We start from the raw sequence: 25,925 nt of genomic DNA on the forward strand, positions 1-25,925 counted from the left end.
CAAATTTGTAAATACTGATTACAGCATAAAACTGTGGGCAGGCCCCACCCAGCTGGGGCTTGGGCCAGAAGATTCCATTGAGGAGATAAAGCAAGGAGGAGCAGCAGAGGCAGGAGCAGGGACTGCAGCCCCCTTGCTGAGCTCCCCTCTGTAGCAAATAAAAGCCCACAGTGTCTGGGGTACAGTGCAGGCTTGGCCAGGAGGAGCCTGAGAGGCTGAAACACAGCGTTCACCAAGCTTAGCCCATTATGTACTCCCAGAAGCCCCGTGGTTCAGGTACTGCCCCAGTTGCTCCACAGTGACGAGTGAGAGGGATGGGAGGAAGAAATTCCAGCTGTCCTTGCTTACTGTGACCTTGGGCAAAGGAACTTAACCTCGCTGGCCTTGGTTTCTTCATGAGTAAATTGGAGATCAGAACGGTTTCTACCTCTCAGGTTTGTGAGTATGAAATGAGTTTACATGTGTAAAACACTGAGAATAGTACATAAATTCAATAAATAGTAGCTATCATCTCATTACTGATCTCCCTGATTAAGTTTACTGAGTATAATTGACCCAAATCAGCCAGTTGAAAAGGGGCAGAGCCAGGGGTCAAACTGCTTCCTTACTGCAATGCTGTATAGTGTACCACGGGGCCACATAGGTCAAGACTGGGTGCAGGGACTTCCCTGGTGGTCCAGTGGCTAAGACTCCATGCTCCCAATGCAGGGGTCCGGGGTTCAATCCCTGGTCAGGGAACTAGATCTTGCATGCCACAAAGAAAATTGAGGATCCTGAGTGCCACAGCTAAGACCCAGTGCAACCATATAAATAAATAAACAGTAAAAAAAAAAAAAACAAAAACTGGGTGTAACCAAGGAAGACTTTCTGTAGAAGTGGCAGCCAACCTGAGTTTGAAAGAAGGGCCAGGACTTAGCCAGTGGTGGAAGGCGTTTTGAGAAGATGGAGCTGTTTGTGCGAAGTCCCACGATTATGTGAAAGCATGACTGATGTGTTGGGGGAATTGAGGTCTCTGTGGTTTGGCAGAGAGTGGGCAGAGCACACATGAAGAGTTTGGTATGGATCTTGAGAGCCTTGCAGATTCTTTGTTTTGTTTTTGGTGCTGCTGCTGCTGCTGCTGCTGCTAAGTCACTTCAGTCGTGTCCGACTCTGTGTGCCCCCATAGACGGCAGCCCACCAGGCTCCCCCGTCCCTGGGATTCTCCAGGCAAGAACACTGGAGTGGGTTGCCATTTCCTTCTCCAATGCATGTAAGTGAAAAGTGAAAGTAAAGTTGCTCAGTCGTGTCGGACTCGTAGCGACCCCATGGTCTGCAGCCTACCAGGCTCCTCTGTCCATGGGATTTTCCAGGAAAGAGTACTGGAGTGGGGTGCCATTGCCTTCTCCAAAAAATATAGGTCATCTGTACTTATAGTTTACTTACTGTTTTTTTTAATGACTTGTTCTTTTAGCTTAAATTGATCTTTCAAAGAAATTATATCAGCAGTAAATGGAAAGCTCAAAATGGCAGATGTGTTTTGAAATTCAGATTTTTTTGTGATTCAGAAAGGTGATATAATGCATATACACAACATTAGTTAACATCCCCCCTGAGGGCAAAATAACTGATAAATATTTCTTCAGAGAAATGTACGCATATTTTGTTGCTCAGTCGCTTAGTCCAGCTCTTTGCAACTCCATGGACTGCAGCACTCCAGGCCTCCCTGTCCCCCTACCATCTCCCAGCATTTGCTCAAACTCCTGTCTATTGAATTGGTGATGCCATTTTTACATCAGCAGTTTTACACTAAATGCATATTTACACAAAGATAAAGACTGTACATAAGGGCTTCCCTGGTGGCTCAGTGGTGAAGAAGCCACCTGCCAATGCTGGAGACCTCGGTTCAATCCCTGGGTTGGGAAAAGAAGATCCCCTGGAGGAGGAAATGGCAACCTACTCCAGTACTCTTGCCTGGGAAATCCCATGGACAGAGGAGCCTGGTGGGCTACAGTCCATGGGGGTCTCTAAAGAGTCGGACATGATTTAGCAGCTGAACAACAACAAAAACAAAGACTACATGTGTAGTTTGCTTCAAATCAACTTTGGCTCCAAACTTACAAAAGAAGTTTTCATTTTTCAGAGCCTTTTGCATTTTAGAATGTGGATGAGTAGTATCACTTGCTTTAAATGGAAGGTAACAGAAAATATATTCATTGCAAAGGAAACCCATGTGACTCAAGTCCAGCTCACCCCGGCTGCTGTAGGCGTTCGGTCTCCCCTAGCAGCTTTAACAATGCACAGGAACTGGGTGGAGGGTAGACAATTCTAAGTGATATTCTTGCAACTTTTCTGGAAAGTTAAAACTATTCTAAAATTAATTTTTTTAAAGTCAACTTTCTCTTGACATTGAGAACTAAAGAGAATAAAAAGCAGAATCACCTTCTCATTCAGTCATTTTATTTTCTAATGCTCCCTCCTCATCTCACCTATAATCTTCCCCATGGATTGATTTCTTGACCCCCAGGACAAGTTCCCAGACTTGGGAAACCCTGGCTGGGTCTGGGCTGAGCCATGCTCTCTGAAGGTCTCTGTGAGTGATCCCGGTTCATTAATGTTTAGGTAGATTTGGGGGTACCTTTGAGAGTTTCATCTGGGGATGCGGTGAACAATGTGGCTGAAGCAGGAGGAGCTGGGCAGGGGAGGGAAAGTTCGGTGGTCATGTAGAAAGGTGGGAGGTTCGAAGGGGTGGGGATTCAGCTCCCACGCCTCCAGATGCTGGGACAGGGCCAGGGTGTGTAGGAGAGTGCGTTATGGGGCCTGCTATGGTAAGGGCTGACTTTGAAGGGACCAGGGCACCTTATAGAAAGTCCTTCGTAGGACTGGAAGCTAGAGCTTGGAGCCAGAGAGGCAGCTTTGGCTGCTGTCCTTTTGCACAATGGGGCCCTGGAGCTGCAAGACGTCTTCAGGAGAGAGAAAAGAACACTGTTCTGGCCCCTCATGTCCCTACCTCTACCCCCACCTCGATCCCAGCCTTCCTACAAAGTGCGAAATAGGCAGAGGGATCCTCATTCTAGGTGGAAAAGAAGGCTTGGTCCTTGTTATTAACCATGAAGCCAGTGGAATCGGGATCTAACAGGCAAAAGATGGAGACCCTCCCCCAGAGAACTGGACGCCCAGAACTGCCAATGCAGGGAGCTATTCTACCAAAGGTAAAGGAGCCCATACCAAAAAAGAAATGAAAGATGTGCATGGAGACGTCCTAGAGAAAGCAAGGAAACAGGGCTTGCCTCTGCAGAGTCTGGGGGCCTGGGTGCACGCGGAGGACACCGATGTAACCTGCGTGCCTATCTTTGCCTTCAAATTCTTTCTTGCCCATCAGCCCCTTGTCTGTGCTACCAACACCAGGGACCCTGTGCCAAGCCAGTGTCATTCTGGGGCTTAACCCCCCTGCTGGAAGCAGTCGAGAAACTGGGGCTGCTGGGGCCAGTGGCTGAGCTTGGGTCTCAGTCCAGGGGAGAGCTGCCGGGAGCAGAGGCCCCTTGGCCCCCTGGGGTCAGCCCCCTGCCCCGCCTCCCCAGGGCAGCCTGAGTGGCAGCCGGCTGCGGGCCTGACCGGGAGGCGGGTCAGCCTGATGCCCCCAGCAGATGTCAGTCTGGGAACAGGAAGCAGCTTCTCTGGGGCTTCTGGAAATAAATAAATAAATAATAACCACAACCACAAGAACGGTCTTTTATTCTGAAGTAAAAAAAAAAAATGCTTTAATGACTAGAGCATTTAACACATCGGGGGTTTTCATTGTTTTCAATTATGTGCAATTCTGAAAGGAGAGCACAAATTCTGAGCCTGAATGGAGAATTGTGGGGCTGTGGATTGGTGCTGTTTTAAACATTTGCTTTACTACTTTAAGAAGAGAACTGTAAAATGGAAATAATGATATATTATTACAAGTAAATTACACTGTGGAGTAGCATTAATATTGCAGTTGAAACCTAGAATTTGAAATAAAGATGGAAATATTCATTTGTACATAGTTTTTGTTCTTAGAAAAATGATTTGGAATTAAGCAAGAAGCTTCCATCCCCACATGCACCCTCGACTCTGGGCGCTCCCCGGCCCCCACCGCCCTGCCACTGGGACCGGAGACCAGGAGTTCTCAGCCGTGGGTGCTGGTGGGGGCCGGGACAGTGGCTTTCTTGCTTCCCCCAGTGAGGGGGTGGGTATTAGTGCACTACAGAAATGTGGAATTTAGAAACTAGAAATCCTGTCTTGGGTGGTGGGTGGGCCTAACCATCTTAGGTGCTTGGGAACAGAGGCTCGTTAAGGGGGGGTGGCAGGGGAGCTTTACTTTTGGCTATCACTTTCTGCCACTTTCTTTCTTCTTCTGGGAAGAGGGCTGGGCAAAGGGCAACAGGGAAAAGGTTAGGGTCCATAACTTCCTTCTGTTTGCCAAGTCTCATCCCCCCTTCTCCCCCTCACCAACACACACACACACAACAGTTTGGCTTGCAGGATCTTAGTTCCCTGACCAGGGATTGAACCCAGGCCTCTAGCAGTGAAAGCACCAAGTCTTAACCACTGGACCACCAGGGAATTCCAAGTCAAGTGTTTTCAATGTTTATTTTATCTTATTTCTCTTCTGTATTGGTAAACTATCCTCCTACAAGTATTTTTTAAACTAATATAATACAACTGAGCTCTGCTGACTCTATTTTCTGAACCAAACATCAAGGCTTGCTGTGCTCAGTGATAATAGAAGATCTTTGGAAATGCATCCTATAGGGGCACCCCCATCATCCTACAGCCAGAGCCAACATGGGCTCACCAGGGCCCATCCATTGGCTGACCTGGCCCTGACCACTCTGCCCAACTCTCTTAACCCTTTTCCCCTGGGGGCCCTCCCTACAGATCACTGTCTTTCCTCAACACCCATGCAGGCCCCCAAACTCACCATTCCAGAGTGCACCACCTCTATGAGGTCTTCTGGGGCACCCCATCAGCCCATCTACCCTACATATGAAGTCTTTGCACTCCTGTCACACCCAGCATTTATCTCTTACCATTTACCACAGTGTGTCCCCCCATTTGATCATGAAATAACTAGAGTCATCTTTGTATTCCTTGCCCATTGCAGGGAATAACAATAAATGGTTAGTGAATGAATGAATAATCTGACAGTTTGGAAAGTGGGACCAGAAAACATTATTTATTGATTGTATAACAACCACCCTGCCGGGTAAGCATGATCTTTCTTTGTACAAATGGGAAAACTGAGGGTCAGAGATGTTTAGTGACTTGCCCCAAGATACACAGCCAGAAAGGGACAGAGCAAGTCTGTCTGACTCCCCAGTCCAACTTTTCACCCACATCATGGAGTGAGGACTGACTCAAAGAACCCCCAAGATGTACCCTGGGCACCACCGAGAGATCTTTGTGGTGTTTATCGGTTCCTTGGAACCTTTATGATAGCATAGCAAATACCAAGGATCTTCTTCCTGGAGATTTAAATTGAGTTCCTGGTAGTCACACCTCACCCCGACCCTTTCTTCCATCCTCATTACCTTTTTTTTTTAATATAAATTTATTTATTTTAATTACCTTTTATTTGGAAAACTTTAAACCTGCAGAAAAGTTGAAACAGTAGGACAATAAGCATGAATATATGCTTCATATTTGCATATAAACTCTAATATATGTATTTACATGTTAGGAATTTAAAGTTTTCTGTGTGTTTTAGGTTTTTTTGCTAAACTATTTGAAAATAATTAGCAGACTCCTAAATATTTTGGCAGGCTTCTGTTAAGGAGAAAGATTCTCTTCCATAATCACAATACCATTATCACACCCAGCCAATTAATGGTTAATAGATAGTCTATACTCAAATTCCCTAACTGGTTCAGGAATGTCCTTTTATAGCTATTTTTGTTTTTTGATACAAGATCTAATTAACTGAGTTATCTCAGTTGGTCTCCTATCTCTTTGGTCTCCTATAATCTATAACAGTTTGACTTTTTTTTTTTTTCTCTTTCATGATACTGACATTTTGAGTCCAGACTAATTTTCTGGTAGAGTATCCCACATTCTGGATTTCTCTATTTGCTCCCTCGTATTTTCCTCCCCGAGAGTGGCATATACATAGGTGTCATTGTGTATCTCCTGAACATGATGTCAGTTTGTCCTGTTTTTGGTGGTATTATGATGTTTGATTATTTGGTGTGATGGGCAGCCTCTAAGATAACTCCCAATAGTCCCCACCATAGGTGTTCACGTCCCATGTGTCCCCATTCCCTTGAGTGTGAGCTGGATTTAGTGACTTACTTCTGAAGCTTAGCCTATGATAGGAGATATAGAATGTCCCTCCTGAAATTAGGTTATAGAAAGACCGTGGTTTTCATTTTGGGAGCTCTCTTCATATGCATCACTTGCCCTGGGGGAAACCAGTTGCCATTTGTGTGTGTGTGTGTGTGTGTGTGTGTGTGTGTGTGTGTGTGTTGAGGTGGCCGTAGGGAGAGGTCCACAGGAGTGATCTGGAAAGTGAATCTTCAGAGGCCTGCCACCTAAGTGATAGAATTGACTATCATAACTTCTTTCTGATAACCAGACAGTCCAAAATTCCGTTAATAGACGTTCCTTCAGGCTGAGGTCTATATCCTTTTACCTATTTCCATCCATCGTTGAGTACTTTCTTACTTTCTGGCTCACTTTGTATTTTTTCCTGCCCCAGACCTGGAGCCAGTCAACTCTGCAAGGTTTTTTTAGTAGAGAATGGCATTCAGAAACCAGGCTCTGATCACTAAGTTTGCTCATTGCCACTGGGTTATCATTGCTTATAGACCTTTTAGTGGACAGAGCTAGGAAATGCATTATTTTCTAATAGAAATTTCCTCCAACTCAAGTCCACCTCCACAGGGTTGTTCCTCACCTTCCCACTCTATATTTGTGTTTCTCTTTCTCCACAGTGAAAACCTTGATTCTCAGAAACACTGTATATTAATCATTTGTTCCGTCCTACAACATACTCAAAATAGTTTCAGAATTACTCTTTCAATATCATTTCCAACAAGAAGACTTCTAAGAAAAATTCAGACTTTGCAGTTCTATTTATTCTTAGAATGTATCCCGCTAAAGTTGTACAGTGTACAGTAGTCATAAATCATTGAAATTAACTGTGTGTTTGTGTTGGGGGGGTCCATTATCAATTTGGTATGCAGCTAGTTTTCTTTGTTTCTATTTGCATTTAGTTTCAAGAAATGCTTTCTTCAAATCTTTCAAAATTTTATATATTTTTCAAAAGTCAAAACTGTCTCTATAAAAAGTATACTGAGAAATTTCCCTCCCACTTTTATTCCTTCTACTCCAATCCTATCCATCCATTTTTATTAGGTTCTGATGTATTCTTCCTGTGTTTATAGTATACCAAAAGTAGTATCCATTCTCTATCACCTTGATTTTTTTCACTTACTGTATCTTAGAAGTAACCACATGTTAATCCATAGAAGTATTTCTCAGTCTTTTTCAGCTTTATATTATTCCATTGTGTGAATTCACCACTGTTCGGCATTTAATTTGTTTCTAATACTTCGTTATTGTAAATAATGTCTCAGTGAATAACATTATAAATATGTTGTTTTGTAGTTCTGGAAGTGTACTTTCAGGATGAATTCCTGGAAATCAGGATTGCTGGGTCAAAGGGTAAATGCAAATGTTGTCTTGCTAGATATTCCAAAATCCCTCCATAGGCGTTGTATCATTTTGCAGTCTCGCCAGTAATTATGAGAATCTCTGTTTCCTTAGAGCCTCATCAACAGAGTTTATTACTAAACTTTTGAATTTTTGACGATTCGAGAAAGACTAGTCTCTTAATGTAGTTCAAATATGCATCTATATCATTATGTGTGAAGCTGAACATCTTTTCATACTTTTAAGGTCAATTTACATACTTTGTGTGTGTGTGAACTGTCTATCCATGCTTTTCCCCCAATTTTCTATCATCTTAGCCTTTTCTCCCCCCTCAATGCTTATTTTTTTAAATATTCATTTATTTATTTGGCTGTGTTTGATCTTAGTCACAGCACACAGGATCTTCAATCTTCGTTGGGGCCTGTGGGATCTAGTTCCCTGACCAGGAATCAAACCCAGGCCCCCTGTTTTGGGAGCACAGAGTCTCAGCCACTGGACCACCAGGGAAGTCCCTCCCCTCAGTGTCTCTTATATCCTTAATATTATAGACAAGACTGTACCTATCTTTTTATTTTTTGCCATGAAGCAGGATTTTTTAAAACATTGAATTTATTAATATTTTCTTTTTTGTATCTTGCTACTCTAGTTTTCATTGGAAAGCATTTATTTGGGAGTTGGATTGGGCTTGGACCAGGTGTCTGTGCTTGCCAGTGTTGCCTCTCCCTTTTGTGAGTCAGTGTGAGGAGACTTCTTTTCCCCTTCTGCAGAGAAGATGGGAGCTGTGAGCCTAGCCAGCCTGGTTAGTTTGTTTCTCTCTTGGGAGCTCCACATCCCTCTTTGACCCAAGGACCCTTTGGTTGGGGACAGTTGCTTAGCTCTCATTGGGAGGGGTGGATGCTACCCTGAGAGAGAAAGCTGTCCCACATTCTCTGTCCCAGCTGGGAAAGCAGGTACCCAGAGCTGCCCTTGAACTGCACACGGGTTTTGAGTCAGAGAAAGACTATTCAGGGTATAAATAAGTCCACCTTATTTTTTCCTAATACTTGTGTGCTCCCCTGATGGCTTGGACGGTAAAGAATCTGCTTGCAATGCAGGAGACCTGAGTTTGATCCCTGGATCAGTAAGATTCCCTGGAGAAGGAAATAGCAATCCACTTGAGTGTTCCTGCCTGGAGAATTCCATTGGACTACCTACCCTCCATGGGTCAGAAAGAGCCGGAAACGACTGAGCGACTAACATTTTTTACTTTTGTGTGGTTTCATCTTTTACATTTAAATTTCTGTTCCATTTGGCGTTTATCCTGGTTGATGGTAGGCGGTATGAGGTATTCCTATTTTCTGATAGGCAAGCTGGACCTTGGAGATGTGCTGGGGCGGGGGTGGCGGTGGGGGGAATAAGCGGCCATTCTTATGATCTCGGCCTCTAGGTGGCGCTCCTCTAGACTCGTTTCTGCGGGACTGGAGGAGGAAATGCTGTAAGTGGTTAGAACAGAAAGGAAGTGACTGACTGGTTAGGTTTCAGTGGACAAGAGGAAGCCTCTAGTGGGAAGTTCCCCCTCCATCGGCACAACCTTGAAGTCTATAGGCAGCTCGGTGCTTCTTTCGTCGTGTTAGAAAATATCACTTCCTCCATGTCTCTGTTTCCTAGCAGGAAGGCTATGTGGGCCAAGAGTGTGTGAGCACAGAGATTGCCTTCTCCGTATCTCCAGGCCCTGGGGTGAGGCAGTGGGCAGAGGTCAAGATGGCCCCTGTCCTGACCTCTACTACCCTGGGAGCCTGGGCCTGGGAATGATAAGATCTTAGTTCCTACCCAAAGCCACTGCCCACTGGCGCTATTATCACCAGCATGATGCCTAACCTCCTGTTCCTCAGTAACCTCATCTGTAAAACGGGGCAACAGTGCCTTCCCTACTTGTATGCCAAAGATGTCAGTGGAATAAATTGATGTAAGCGGAAATGTGTGTGCAAAGTAAAAAACACTGAACAAATGCATTTGTACTATCATCATGGTTACATCTTATCAAATATGAATGTGTTTCTGGAAGAATATGATGGCCAAAAGAATTTGCAGTTATAGGCTACTTTGCTGTATAAGGTGATTTTTCCATGTATCCTTTCCTCTCATGGATGCAACAGTCTTAATGAGAAAATGGACAAGATTAGCTTAAAACAAACTGCTGAAATGCAGTCCCTAGAAGAGGCTCCCAACAAGCTTTCCTAAGTGTCCCTAAACCCCCTGAATTGTACACAGAATTATATATGTGTGCATTTTTCACAGCTTATATCAGATTGCTATAGGAATTCTTCATTCAAGTATGAATAAGAACCAGATGAAAAAAGAAGCCAGGGGCCCAGGGGCCCTTCCCCATTTGACTCTGCAAGATTTGAACTGGCCCTAGCTCCTTCCTCAGCCCCAGATTGGATCTTTTGGCTGCTAGTCTCACTTCTTAGTGGAACTGGTCTGGAAAGAAGGATAAAAGACATGTGAGAAGGCTCTAGAGGGAGTCTGTGGTGTCTAGAAAGCGAAAGTGAAACTTGAAGCAGTGTGGTCCAGGGGCAGCTCAGCAAATACATCAGAAAAACAATTTTGTAAACTTGTCACGCTGCAGTGGTCTTCCCTGTGTCCCTGAAATGTGCCAAGATCATCCCTGGCTTGGGGCCTTTTGCATAGGCATGTTTGATTACCTAGAACATTCTTGCCCTGGGTCTTCTCCTCATGGGCTCCTTCATATTATCCAAGTCTCAGCTGTATGGTTACTTCCTTAGAAAAGTCCTCCCTGATCACACAATTCCCCCAGCCCATATTTTCTTTCAAGAGTAACCGTCACTATGGGAAGTCATCTTTTTATTTGTTCGTGCTTAGTCGTTCAGTCGTGTCCAACTCTTTGTGACCCCATGGACTGCAGCGCACCAGGCTCCTCTGTCCATGGAGATTCTCCAGTCAAGAATACTGGAGTGGGTTGCCATGCTCTCCTCCGAGGATCTTCCGAATCCAGCGACTGAACCCAGGTCTCCCACATTGCAGGTGGATTCTTTACAGTCTGAGCCACTAGAGAAGCCCAAGAATACTGGAATGGGTAGCCTATTCCTTGTCCAGGGAATCTTCCCATCCCAGGAACGGAACCAGGGTCTCCTGCATTGCAGGCTGATTCTTTATCAGCTGAGCTATCTTGTTTTTTATCTGCACTGCCAGACCCCCACTCAGCAGAGTGAAAATGAAATTCGGGCAGTAGCATTATTCCCAGAGTCTGCATCAGATTCTGATGTGGGGAAGTGCTCAACACATTTTTACTGAATGTATAAGTGTTACATAGAAGGAATCATGTTCTTGGCAGAAAGTGGTGCATCAAGACTACCCTGATGGTCCAGTTGTTAAGACTCTGTGCTTCCTCTGCAGGGGGCAGAAGTTTGATCCCTGGTCAGGGAAATTCTGCATGCTGAGTCATGTGGCCAAAAATAAATAAATAAAAGAAAAGAGAAATAAAAGGGGTGAAAAAGAGGCCACCAGCTTCTAAAAAAAAGAAAGAAAGTGCTGCATAAGCATCTTTGACTCTTCTTCCCTCAGTGCCAGCATCAGTGTCATCAGGTCCTGCCTGTGTGTTCTACTTCTGAGAAATGCATCAAGCTGTCTCTGCCCCGCCACAAACGCCCAGATAGCCTGTCTACCTCCCCGCTGCCAGACCTCCGTGAAACACGGGTCTGCAGCCCTGCACCTCCTCCCTTGCTCCCATTCACCCCCAACTCATGGGACAGCCAACCTCCTCATGAGTCCTCCTTGCCATCTGGGGGCTGAATTGAAATGTCTTTCCCATAGTACCGGCAGGCCCTACTGTTTCAGTCAACAAATCTAGCTCTCTCATTAGTGGAGCCCAGGCTTGGCAGTGTAGGCAGTGAAGTCCCTGGAGAAGACAGAAATGTCTGCCTCTGAGGTGCACGGGGCTTCTGAAGTCAGCAGGATGTGGAGGGTGTGAGGAGGGGCAGGGGCAACAGCCAGAGGGAACTTTCTGAGGATGTCTCTCCCCCACAGGGCAGGCCCGAGGCCCCTAGACAGCTCTTGGGGAGCCGGTGTGCAAAGATGTTGGAGCTGGCCTTCCACAAATCAGGCAAGCCCTGGGAAGGCCTGGAATGGGAGTTGCACCAAGGTGATGAGATGGCCTTGTCCCCACCTGTTTTGCAGCTGTGGAGAGCCATCCAAGGGTAGGCAGCTGGTGGTGTACTACTTAAGAAGGGAGAAGGCAAACCGGGTGAGACGGGAGATCTCAGCTTTGGAGATGGAACAAGCGCTGACCACTGCTGATGATGTGGACCTGCTCTCCATGCGCAGCTGTGGCCAGGTGTGGCTGGGCAGGGGTCAGCAGGTGACTCCTTGCCCCTTAGAAGAACCCACACTGGAGTCGGAGTGGGAAAAGTTTATGTAAGCTGTTCAGGGAACAATGTTTAGAGACCTTTCCTATGAAAGACACTGTATTTCCTGTGAGTTATTGCCATTAAGAATATTTATTTTTAATATCAGATGTCTAAATTCATCTGCTCCCTACAGATCATTTCATCTTAGACTGTGCTATCTCAGCAGAAAATATGCTTTCCCCAAATGTGTCAGTTCTATTTTTAAAAAGGTTCAGTGACCTATTTCTGTAATTCTCATAGACACCGAAAGAACAGCAGAGTCTATTTAGGCTCAGCTCTGTGTCACTGAAAGTCACCCCCGCCAGGTGTGGCCTACAGAGGTGCCAACGTGCTTTGAAGTAAAGACGCATAAATAAATGAGAGGGGTATTGTCAGAGTGAGATCATGGGAGCGTAAACACACCCACATACACACACTTCCCCATTTTTGAACAATGTCATGGTGACTACGGTCCAACTTTAGCCAAACTTTAGTTAAACAGATTGCTTAAGAGTCAACCATTTCCTGGACAAAGAACTTGAAAAGACAATTTACAAAAGAGGAACTACTAATATGTGGAAAAATATGTTCATCGACTAATATATGGAAAAATGGTTAGCTCCTCTAGTCATCAAGGAAATGAAAATTCTCCGTAATGCTACTTTCCAAAACTAACCTATGGTGTGAGATGTCAGGATAGCAATTACCCTTGGGTGGGGTGGAGGAGGGTGAACAGGTGAAATGCAGGGGCTTCCGAGGTCTGGAAATGTTCAGTTTTAAGATCAGGGTGCTGGTTACTTGGGGGTGTTCACTTTGTGACCATATACTAATGATTTGTATACTTCTCTGTATGTATGATAAACCACACAATAAGGTTTACCAAAAAAAAAAAAGTTCATGTTCTACCTATTAAGCTGGCAGCAAAAAAAACCTTTTTTTTTTTTTTTTTTTTTAGTCATAGTAGCCATGCAGTTGAAGTCATCAAGAAGTTGGAATTTTCACATATTGCTAGAGGCAGTGTACATGAATACAGCCTTCTCTGGGGAACAATTCAGCACTATGGATTTGAACTCTTAGAAATATTCCTATTTGTTAACTCAACAGTTCCACTTCTGAGACTATCTTAAGAAACAATCCTAAATGTCAAAAAAAGGTTTAAATTGCAATCTCATTGAAAGTAACCAAAAATGTACAATAGCAAAACATTGAAAGCAATTCTAAATGGTTGACTATAGGGCAACAGTTAAGACAATTTTGATAAATCCCATGATGACACTTTATGGACACGTTACAGTAAGCTGAAGTGAGTAATGAGAGAAGGGAACACAATACAGTCTGTAGGAAAAGTTGAATGTGAGATAGTAGGCACAACAATTACAGCTACTTTAAAAGAAGGGGGCATGGAATGACTCTCCGCAGAGAAAATCATCATCAGATGAAAAAAAAAGAAAAAGAGCAATGTTTGTGGTTTGGTTAACAGGTCTACATGGGCTGTAATTTTTTTAGTGTACTTTCCCATGGTATCTAGTTTTATTTCATGAGCCTGTATTACTTTGGAAAAGGAGGGAATGTTCTACAGTCAGTCTTGTGCCTCCCACTCATTTCAGAAGGCACTGGCCCCTATTTCTCCCGGGTCCCCACACACCAGCCAGTCTGTGTGTAGGTGTCTAATGTCGCCATCCTGGGCGCAATGGGACCAGCACTGAAAGCTGGCTCCTCGGGGAGAACGGGAACCAACCATCGTCTCCATGCTGAATGATGTGGGCTTGGCTCTGATGACCCAGGGAATTCTCTAAGTTTATCACCAGGGCTACAAAGGTGCCAAGGCCCTACTTAAACACTTGAAATCCAGAGGTTTCGGGGGTGGGGAAAGCAGGAGCTTAAAAATATGAGAAGAAAAGTACAAAATTAAAATGTATAGACATTTATTGCAGTAGTTACAAAATGTAAATTATGTCAGCTCCTTTCATTGTTTCCTTTGATTTCATAAAAATGTCATTAAATTGGAGATCCATTTGTAGGTTAAATTTCTCTCATATTCAAGTTTCTGACATTCATGACCTTTGAGAGAAATTCATAGCTAGTATATATTAAATTCTTTTTTTTTTGGTAGCTATATAATTTTTAAAAGCAAAGTGATAAATCTCTATGAAACAGCAATATAATTGTTTCCTGTGGGATAGACATGTATTTGAATGCCTAATTACTAGACCACCAGGGGAGTCCAGTAGTTAGAAGTCTATGCTTCCACTTCAGGAGGCACTGGTTCAGTCCCTGGTGGGAGAACTAAGAGCCTTCCTGCTGCAGGGTGTGGCTGAAAAAAAAATAATAATGGTATTAATGAGCCTGTTCTAAGGTAGGATAGAGTATCCACAGGTACGAGTGTCTGGGTCTTGGAGGTCTCCTTGTTTCTTGCCTCAGATAATAAGCAGTTGATTAAGAGGCCTCCCACCACACCTTGCCCTTCTACTAGATGAAAATATATTCAAGTCTGTTCCTGCTGAATATGCCCTCTTGAAAAGAAGCCAGCCCTGACCCCTGAGGCTAGGTAGGCCCCCTCCTGCCCTCACTCCTAAATCCTGTGCTTCTTTTTATCAGACCTCTTTGAATTGTAATTATCTGCCCATGGCCCCGGGAGATCCCTGAGAGTAGGGACCGTCTGTAAAGATCTTTCTTAACCTTGTGAATGCTCCCAAGTGTTGGGGATTAAATGAAGGAATGACAGGATGGGAGAGAAAGCTTGGGGTGGAAAAGACAGACAGGATTTGGAGAAGGCAGGTGTGGTGGGGGTTTGGAGTTGAGGGCAGCCAGAGACAGGGTTGGATTGGGCAGACTGAGACCTCTGGTACATACAGGTGCTGGGTCCATGTGGATACTTCAGTCCGGAGGGCAGGTGAGAGGCCGGGGGAGAGAACCAGACGGGGGCCACCGGTATAAACGGTGGGGGGCGGGGACTGAAGCCCTTGCGATGGTTGTGCAGAGGCCACGTAGGAAGTGCAGGCAGAGAGCCTGGGAAGCCTTGGCACTCATGGGGTGGGAGAAAACATGATAAAGAGAGCAGGGTCTGTGAGGTCTGAGTGGTTCCAGCAGAAAGAGGCAGAAAGCTGTACCAGGAGGCTTGAACCTCGGGCGAGAGGCCAGTAATAGACCTGAGCCCTCGAGTGGGTTGACTGTGTGCCTGGCTCTGGTCTGTGCTTTGCGTGGGTCATCTCAGGTGAGCTGCAGGTCAGTGTTAGGGTAAACCTGTTTTTATAGATGAGTGAACTGAGGCACAGTTGGGCTAAGCTGCCCAAGGATGTAGAGGAAGGAAGCGAAGACTCAGGGACTCCACGCCAGGCTCCATCACAACCAGAGATGACCTCCAAGTGCAAGTGAGGCTGGAAGAGTGTCCCCAGGGGTTGGTATCAGAGAGCCTCAGGGCAGGGTCTGTGATGAGGGCCCTGGGCAAACTGCAGGGGAACTGGTGAGTCAGCAATCAGTCAAGGAGACAGCGAGCGACTGTTTAATGAAGTACAGGGGTGCTTGCAATTTCACGAATGTATTTGATATCAAGAAACAATTGCCAGTTTATACTTTTACAATTTTAATTTCTTTTAAAAATCATCTTAGCTGGTTTTGGGTAGCCTGTAAGGTTTGAGAGCTTCTTCTGCTGCCCAAAACTTGGAGACTTTGTCCTACATCCCACGAGTAGTGCTCTGATGTACCAGACTGGGCTGAAGAAGCTGCCCCGGGTGCCTGACCATGACGGTGTGCACTCTGCTGGCGGTGTCTTATTCTCATCATCAGAGGAATGATTGATGATGTCACTGTGGAACCTCCCAATGTTGAATCCATGACTGATGATCGTGGCCTTGGAGGCCTGCAGTTTTCTTGGCCTACAGAGCAAATGGACAGTATATTATGAAGGACTGCAGCCAGCTTCCTGTTTACAATGGGAGGTTTAGGTTTCATAATCCTGGGCTGATCCAATGCAGCAGACATTCCAAAACTCAATAGATTTCTTGTTCTGTTCATTGGATTTGTGTCCTATAGAGTTTTTTCATGGCTAGGGTATTCATGAGAATGAAACTGCCAGGCTATCTGAATGTTAACATGCCTTCTGAGAAAAAAAATCAGTGGATAATGGATTTGCTCCTGTTAATAAAGTTTTAAAGGCTGTATCAATCCTCTAACATGAAATGTGGGAAAGAATGAAAAGCAGCAGAAAAAGAAGCATCTGTGAAAAGATAGGAAGCATATAAAGCTTGGACTAGAAAGCCTTCTGCATATGGAAGAGATAAGTTTATCACAGTATTTTTTTTCCTGCTGACCTATATGACATATATTAATGATGTGAAGTGACATGATCTTAGTTTTTTGGTTCTTAAAGAAAATACACTCCATTTCTACAACTAGATGATTAAATAAAACGATCTTTTTTACAACCCACTTAACATGTTTTGGAGATGATGTTTCTAATTTTCAGAAATTAATGTGAAATCAGGAAGCAAGATCCCATACACTGAGAACCGTGGATGGCTGATCAACTTTACCTATGGTGCTTTACCTTTAAAAAGTGTGTGATAGTACATTGTTTCAGATATATATTTAAAACTCTTTCCTCAGAAGTAAGAAAGGAGCAGAAATAATTTTTTTCTAATTAAAAAAACTACCTTTGACTCTTCCCTTGTGGTACAGTGGCTAAGACTCCACACTCCCAGTGCAGGGGACCAGGTTTCAATCCCTGGTCAAGGAACTGAATCCTATATGCCACAACTACTCAAAATGCTTCGAGTAAAAGATCCCACATGCCACAACTAAAGACCCAGCACAGCGAAATAAATAAGTAAATTAGTGTGTGTGTATATATATATTTATATATATATATATATTTTTTTTTAAATGGGCAAAAGCTTAAAAAAATTCTTTGAACATAGCAATGAAAACTGAAGCACCTCTCCATTGCTTTGCTATCTTCCTCCTTAACGCAGAGCTGGCCATAACTAACACTGCAGGCCTTTCTGTTCAATATTTGACATTATGGATTTTCTTACATTTCCTTTGTCCATAGACACTTTTCCAGAGCTATATTGCCTGCAGGGCCACCTGGAAAGTGAAGAGCAAGGAGGGACCCTCCATCTGTCCCGGAGAATGGCTCTGCCCGCACCCCAGATGTGCCCACTGCCCAGAACTCTCCCCTCTGGTGTCTCTCGTCCCTGTGTGCCTTTCTCTCCACCAACACTGAGACGTGCTGTGATCATCCTGTAAGACGGCAGCCAGCCCCCTGCTCGCCAACTTCAGGGGCTCCTGTCTCCTTTCCCTGCTCCATTTTGTTCCTTTTTTTCCCCCATAGCAACTGTCAGCTACTAAGTAATACTACTTAATTACTACTTCTACCTTATCTTTAGGGTTTACTGCACATTTCCCCCTGACTGCTACAGTGCCAGCGCCTTGAAAACAGGCATCTTTGTCTGCTTTGTTCTCTTATTGCAGGTGCTTGGAGCAATTGTGGGCAACTAGTGCACCCTCCAGGGGCTTCCCTGCTGGCTCAGAGGTTAAAGCGTCCTGCCTGCAATGCGGGAGACCCGGGTTCGATCCCTGGGTCGGGAAGATCCTCTGGAGAAGGAAATGGCAACCCACTCCAGTAGTCTTGCCTGGAGAATCCCATGGACGGAGGAGCCTGGTAGGCTACCAGTCCATGGGGTCACAAAGCGTCGGACACGACTGAGCGACTTCACTTCACTTCAGTACACCCTCCACTCATATTTTTGGAATAAAAAAAGGACTTCTCCCAGGGAGCCATGACTCCTTCTTGAAACAGGAAGGGCTTTGGCCAATCCTTGGAGGATGGGCAGGCTTTTCATCAGAGAAGAGAACCAGGTAGGGGGCAACACGAGCAAATGCTGAAAGATAGGGGCAAGGAAATCACTTGGGAGGCAGCAGGTATGTTGGGTTGGTGGTGCCCAGGGTGTGTGGCATCAAGTACCAGGATCAAGGGTGTGGATTTTCTTTCACAGACAATGGGAGGGGAGAGAAGGAGTATGGAAGGTTCTGGGCAGGAAAGGTTCTTGATGCCAGTAGTATTTTAGGAAGATTAACCTGGAAAGGGGGTGCCTTTGAGGTGGGAGTAGTCCCTTCTGGGATATTTCCCTAAATCCCCACTCCCCATTAGCCTGGGACTCTTCTGTGCCCGCATTTTCTCTGTGTTCTCTCTGTCCTATGCTGAGCCAGAATCAGAATCTGAAGGTCTATGGCACATCTTTGATTTGGAGGGAGGTGACTTTGGCTCCGCCTACTCTCCTTTTTCTAGGTGAAGCCAGGGGAGCCATTACCCACAGCCTCTGGTTAGAAATGGCATGTGGCACTTGGAATGCTTCCTCCTCCTTCTCCATCTTCAAATTTGTGCTATGGTCCCCAAGAGGAATGAATGAATGCTTACAGATTTCCCTAAGCAATACTGAAATTCCAAAGGAGTAAAAGGCACGGAGACCTTTGCCTGGCACATCAAGAATGTGGACAAATTTAGAGTTGGAGCCTTGTGTTACAATTGCAAGTCAAGCTCCAAGTAGGGGTAACCAGCCCATTAGCACAGGCACTTGAAAACTGACTTTTCTGCCATCTCTCCAAACACACACACATACGCACGCACGCACGTGTGCACATTCTCACATACACACATTCTCTGGGCCATAGAAAGATCAAGGCTGACTGCAAAGCACCCATTCCCCAAGACTCCTAATTTATATTGGGAACTAGCTCTAAAGCTCCTCCTGGCCCCCAACCTTCCCTTGCAATGATAAAGAGCATGTCACATCACATTAAATGTGACACTTAATCAAAACCCATCTTCTTTAACAAATCCTTAACCTCCAGCACTGGAGAGTCACCAAGGCCAAGGGACGAGACAGGGAGCCGACTCAGGTGGCACATGCTTTGATCAAGATGATACAGATTTCCTTTTATTTCACTTTCATCAGAGTTGTAAAATGCCAGATCTGTCCCCTTTTTGATTTGACAACAGCACATCTCAGTAGAGGTTGACACCGAAAAAAGACCAGGACTTATTCTCTCTTCAACCGGGAGTAGGCGATAATTTCTCTGAATCCTTTTCAGTAATGATCGCCAAAGCTTCTAATCTTCCCGTAAGCAAGTTTTGCAGGGAATGTGGTTAAACTGAAGCACAAACCTGGCTGGCATCTGGTTCCTTTCTTAAGTGGTATCTAAATACCCTTAATCTATTGGCCCTGGAAAAGACCTCCCCCTTCTCTGCCTCCTTCCCGTGGTCTTTTTTTCTGAGACTTAAATCATCAAGCGAATCCTTTTACCAGATTTCTAGGGCAGGAAATTTACCTCCCTGCCAGACAGTACATTAGAAACTTCTGGGGTTCTAGCAACTGTTCATTTCTATAGCATGGCCCATGGCTTTTCTCATAACCTATGTAGGATTATGTTTTTAAATTATTTAGTAACTAGCTAGTTCCCAACAGAACGGATTTCTATCTGTTCAATAGACAGTTATTGAATCCCAGTTATGGATGATGTAGCTCTTATGAGACAGAAAGATTTACTTCTGCTTTTGAGAAACTTTCTGTCTTGAATTATGATGCAATAGTAGTAATAATAATGGTAGCTTGTGACAAGTGGCTACAAGAATTTCAAAGCACAGACCACTCATACATCCAGTAAGTACTAAGCATCTATATGTGGCAGACCCTGTTCTAGGCACCGGGACACTGCTCTGTACAAAATGGACAACATTCCTGCCTGCAAGGCACTTACATTCTAGTTGGGGCAGGGCTGAAAATGAGGCATCGTTTTCAACTATTGTATATTTGACTTTGAACAACTCACAGCTTTATCCATTGATCTTCTCCAATCTTCTTTTGTAGACTGAATTTGGACTTTCATGTATCCACTGATAAGTAAAATGTCTGAGCTATTGTGTGATGTCATACCAGTTCACTTTGTGTAGTATCAGTACCCTTAGTATTTACTAAAAATGAGCAGAAATTTTAAAAATGAAAGTAAGTTCTCATGAACTTATAATTGAGACAAAAGGAAGGAAAAAAAAGAAAATGAGAGAACATATTTAAAATGTTGTAAGAGTATTATATCTTTAGTCTCACAAAGTGTAATTAGGACTTTTCAAATTTGTTTTCTATTTACAGCAGTCTTTCTTATAACACATGTTGGTAACAGCTTGGGCAGGTTCTCAGCAGTAGCACTGTCTAGACACCCCCTCTGTATGGGAGGCCTTTTTCCACTCCAGAGGGCTGGGTGCCCAGGCTGGGACTGAGGAAAGGACCACGTATGTCCCTGCACCAGGAAAATGCACTTACCTTTTACTCAGGACTTGAAGGAAAATAGAAAACTCCACATATTTCAAGCAGGAGGAAAAAAGATGGTTTTCTAGAAAAGACTGTTTCAGCCAGAAAGAGAAGATAAGAAACTAGCAAAGAATCACCTGGGACTTCCCTGGTGGTCCAGTGGTTAAGACTGTGCTTCCTCTGCAGGGGTCACAGGTTCAATTCCTAGTCAGGGAAGTTCCATGTGCCATGCTATGCAGCCAAAAAAAAAAAAAAAAAGTATGAAAAAAAGAAAGAAACTAGCAAAGAATCCTCTCCTTCCCAAGACTAGGTTAAGGCTAACTATTGTAGACTAACCTGGAATGGGAAGGCAGAAGTTGGGAAGGTGGCAAGAGCCAGGGCTAGGAAGAGAATTAAGTGTCATGTCTGTACTAAGTTTCTAAGTAGAGGCCTTCCCTTTGCCGCTGGAGGAGAGGGGACTAGCAGAGGATTATTCCTGAATACAACTTTCTGTGTGTGAACCAGTTTATGAGGACAGTCAGCACTGATGGGACAGTGGAACACTGGGGGTGAGGGCAGCAGGAATCATCTGAAGCTGGAATAACCAGACCTTTATTTGGCAGTTACAGTGGCATATGGTCTGTGTCTTACTTCACCTCCTGCGGGCCCCAAACTGCCCATGCACTAATGCAGTTTGCACAGGAGGAAACCACAGCTCTAAAGGCCAGTGGGAACTGGAGCGAAGAAGGCTGTGTTTGTCCTGGGAGACTACTAGCTCCTTCCACTTCTGACCAGGCAGAAGAACCGGGATGTATGTCAGACTCCCGGTCAAAGCTTGCAGGTGCCACCGCCGCATTATACCTGAGCGCAGACCCCTGGTTTAGCCGTAGGATTAAGAATCTTAGTGCAGAATTCAGCCACCATTGAATGGTGTTTGGTTCTGCAAGTTTTTGTGATAAAATAATCTATATTTTAAACTTTTTATTATAAAAATTCAACATATATCAAAGTATAAAGAATCTCAAATTGTACACCTTGGACTTACACAATGTGTTGACAATATATCAGTTATATCTCAATTCTAAAAACTAATTAATTAAACTCTTCTTCAACCATATGATAGACTACTATGCAGCCGTTAAAAACTTAAAAATCATTTTACTAAAAAAAAAAAGACTCCCATATATTCATCATTTAAATGTAAACATTTTACAACTTGCCACATGCTATATAGACTGCATGCTTCTGTTCTATCCTAAATTCATGTGTTGAATAAACTAATCCCCACTGTGAAATTAACAGGTTGGCCCTTTAGCAGATGGTATGTCATAAGGGTGATTCCCAAAAAGGGAGACCCCAGAGAGCTCTCTCACCTCTTCCATTTCGTGAGGTTGAAAAGACAGACATATATGAACCTGAAAGAGTTTCATCAGACACCACATCTGCTAGCACCTTGATCTTGGACTTCCAGCCTCCAGAACTATAAGAAATAAATGCTTATTGTTTGTAAGCATCCACTCAGTCTGTGGTATTTGTTACAACAGCCCAAATGGACTAAGAAACCAATTTGCTTCACCAGCACTTTTTCCTGAAGTATTTTAAAATAAATGCCAGGCATCATATTTCACCCCTAAATATTTTAGCCTCTGTTTTTAAAGAAATGATGACATTTTCTTATATAATAACCATACAACCATTATCATACCTATCAAAATTAACAATAAAGTCTTAAACATTTTCTAATACCCAGTCCAAATGAAGGATCAGGCGCAGTCAAGGTGGTGTGGCCGTAGTCCAAATGCAAATCTTCCTGATTATCCAAAAATGCCTTCTTATAATTGACTTGTTTGAACTGGGAATCCAAACCAGGTGCACACTTGCATTTGGTTGCTGCGTCTTTTCTGTTGCTTTAATTTAGAGGATCATTGTGCAGTGTGAACCAGTGGGTTGCTCTCACCACCCATCCTTCTGTCCTAGGCTTCTGTGATGCTTTCCAAGTGTATCCTGAGGCCCCTCCAGAGCAGTTCAGGTGACCAGACCAGAATGACCACAGTCTGAAGATATCAGCCCTGTCATGGAACCAGAATCGCAGATTTTCAAAATCCCAGGTATGAGACCGTGAGATTTAGGGAAATGTATGATGCAGTTGGGTCCAGGCAGAGGGGCTGATGCAGCCGCCCTCCTCAGGGTCCCCTGGTGAGCACTGCCCCAACTCTCCTTTTATACGTCCAACAGGAGGGATGCCCATTGCTCCCTGCTTGAAGAACTCTGCAGTCAAAGGCCCACAACCCACGGAAGCCCCTTCATGGGCTCGGGGCCCTAGCTACCTACAGGGTTGGTGGTACTTGAAAGGAAGTCCCTCCGACTCCCACACCCACCCCGAAGCTGGCCAGCACTGCACTGAGGTCATCCACGCAGTGGCGCCAGGTCACACACGTCCTCTCCTATATCTTCATCTGCTGCAGTCACTGGCATACCCTCATGCTCCCTCTGAGAGTTCAGCCCTATGCGAGGCTGATTTTCCCTAGATTTGAAACTCTGATCTAAAGAATAACATGATTTACATGAGAGCAGGAAGCGCTTGGAGCTTGAGCGTTGTCCTCTAGTGTGGTATTCCAGCGTCAGTGTGCCCCGGAACTCTAGGACCATAGCTAGCCATGCTGGTGAACAGAGCCGAGAGGTGTGAGGCAACACCCAGAGGCCAGCTGTGCTCAGGGCCTTGGCTGTTCCAGAGCGCGGGCCGGCCTTTCTGCTTGTGCCCCTATGGAAATGTTCCTGCGGAGTGTGTTTGGGGGGCATTCATCTGCTTTGATGACCCACTTAGGCTCTTTGGGCTCCTCTCTTCTCTTTACTGGCTTTGGTGACCGTGGCACCGGGAGGGCTCTGCTCTCAGGCTCCCCCGGGGGCCCAGAGGTTCTGACTGCACAAGGACGGTGGGAACTTCGGGAGATGCTACTCTGTCGGCCCTCACATGTAGTGCAGAGATCCTGGCAAGCTGGAATCTGGTCTGCATCTGATCCATTTTATCTGCAAAGTATTCAGAAAATGCCTCCCCCAAAGAACACACTGACCCCTCTGAAGGAGGGAGTGCAGTGTCAGTCGCCTGTTTGAAGACATTCTGGGTTTTGATGAGGATTGTGCAGAGACCCAAGATAAGCCTCAGAACGTGAGCCAAGCGGGTGGGGAAGAGGCTCTCCGGTGACACGCAGCATCTTTGCCTGCCTTCCATTTTACGTGTTTACCAATTGGGAAAGCAAATCCAGCTGTTGGGAGGAATTGCTTCCAGATGACATTATGGGAAAGGAAAACACACTGTATAAAAAAGCTGCAGAATAAAAAGCAGAACATGTACACTCTGTGGGCCAGGATTTCATATGGACTATTTCCTGATATTGTGCAATAAGCCAGCTCCTGGGGTAATAATCAGAACAGTGCAAATGTTCCCTGTATGAGAGTCAGGAGACCAGAAGGGGGACCAAACTTGGCAGAACTTGGGGAAATTCTCTTGACCTTACTGGGCCACCGTATTTTTCTCCTTCTGGAGAGCTGCTTCCCACCTTCACCAGGGACCCCTTGTGAAAGTCTCAGAAAATATCTTCTATATGCTACATGATGTGAGAGAAACCATGGGAAAGCAAGGACATTTTGTTTTAAAAACTAATGGGTCTCAGCCCCCCAGGACAGAAATTTGCTGTGTTGGCTTTCTCAAAGATTTTAGAAGCTCTCTAATGAGCTGGAATTAAAGTGTCCCTTTACTAATTTGGTTTTACAGGTCACTGGATAAAACCTACTTAGAGTGGTTTGGAAGAGGATTAGGACATTCGTGTCTTTTCCAAGTTGACTTTCCAGGCAGGGTCAGTCAGCAGCTGGAGACTCCCTTGGCTAGGGGCCAGAGCTCTTTTGTAAGCTGCAAGTTTGCAAGGGCCTGGTGAGCACACTGTAACTCTGTTGGTGGCTTAGTGGTAAATAATCCGCCTGCCAATGCAGGAGACGCAGGAGTTGTGGGTTCGATCCCTAGGTTGGGAAGATACCCTGGAGAAGGAAATGGCAACCCACTCCAGTATTCTTGCCTGGAAAATCCCATGGACAGAGGAGCTTGATGGGCTACAGTCCATGAGGTCACAAAGAATGAGACAAGACTTAGCGACTAAACAACAACCACCATCAAAGGAACACTCAGTTTGCAATGAAATAAAAATGTAAATGTATAATAATAGCAAGACACATGTTCCCAAGTTTGCCAGCCTAGAGAGAATGCCAGAAAGCCTAGCATTGCAGTTCCCCAGGGTGAGGGATATAGCCAAGGCCTTTGAGTCATTCCTGTTCAACCCCGATTGGGGCAGAGTGGACCTCAGTAGCTAGAGAAATGCCTTGAGCTCAGGCAGTCTCCTTAGACCAGCACTGTAGCCACTAACCACATAGAGCTATCTGAGTTAAATAAAATTTAAAATTGTTTTTCAGTAGCACCAGCCACATTTCAAGTGCTCCATAGCCACATGCAGATTAGTAACTACTATATGAGTACAGATAATATGAATATTCACTCATTTACTCAACAAATATTTTCTAAGAGCCACAGCAGTGGAGGAAGCATACAAAATCTCTGCCCTCATGGAGTTTCTGTTCTAAAGGGCAAGATAAACAAGAGACAATGAGCATTTCGGTTGTGGTCCCAGCAGGAAACAGATGATGCATCTGACTGAGTAACTGAGAAGAGTTTAATGAAGGGAGGATGCACCAAGATGTGGGCTGACTTTAGGGAAACCAGCAAGGAATGGTGCAGCGCCCCAGAATGGCCCCTGTGGGAAAGCGTACGCTCACTAGGCCTAAACGGACAAAAGGAGAAGCATCATCAGAACCCAGGGAGAGCTGAAGGGAGAGGCTGTGGCCTCTGCCGGGGCCCCAGGCTCGGAGAGACGCACAGAGAGAGAAGGCACCTAAGGATTCAGACCCCAGTCTCCTCTCTGCCCACTGGGCCGGCCCCAGGGAAGCCACAAGCAGGGAGCATCCTGGGACCAGAGCAGGAGCTAGTGGAGAGGGAATCTGTAGGGACCGAGTACATAGCATCATCATAGAGCTTAGTAAAAGGCAACAGATTTAGGAAGAGGAGCAGGTAAGGGGTGTGAACTATGGGGCAGGGCAGCCACATAAAACAGATGGCCTGAAGCACAGAGTGTCCTTCATTTGCTCTCCCAACTGCCCTCCCTTTCCTGTTTTCTTTTGACTAATTGTGTCCCCCTTTTCCGTGTCCATCATCTCTGTGGTTCTTCTGATGCTTGTTGCATTCTCTCTGTGGCGTCATCACAAGTCCCTTGGAGCCAAACCAGGGCAGCTCTGCTGAACCTTCAGTGAATTCGGGTGCTCTGTTTGCCTTTGAAGCACAGGCGCAGTGATGTTTTAATTTAGCTGTGCTGGGTCTTCAAGGCGGTGCAGGCTTTCTCTTGTGGCACGTGGGCTTTCTCTAGTTGCAGCTTGTGGGGGGCTTCTCTTGTGGGGCGCAGGCTCCAGAGCACAAGGACTGAGTAGTTGGGCGCATGCACGTCTCTAGTTGTGGCACACAGATGGGCTTAGTTGCCCTGGGGTATGTGGGATTAGTTCC

Source organism: Odocoileus virginianus, chromosome 13 (genome assembly GCF_023699985.2).
Source record: "Odocoileus virginianus isolate 20LAN1187 ecotype Illinois chromosome 13, Ovbor_1.2, whole genome shotgun sequence".
NCBI lineage: Eukaryota > Metazoa > Chordata > Mammalia > Artiodactyla > Cervidae > Odocoileus > Odocoileus virginianus.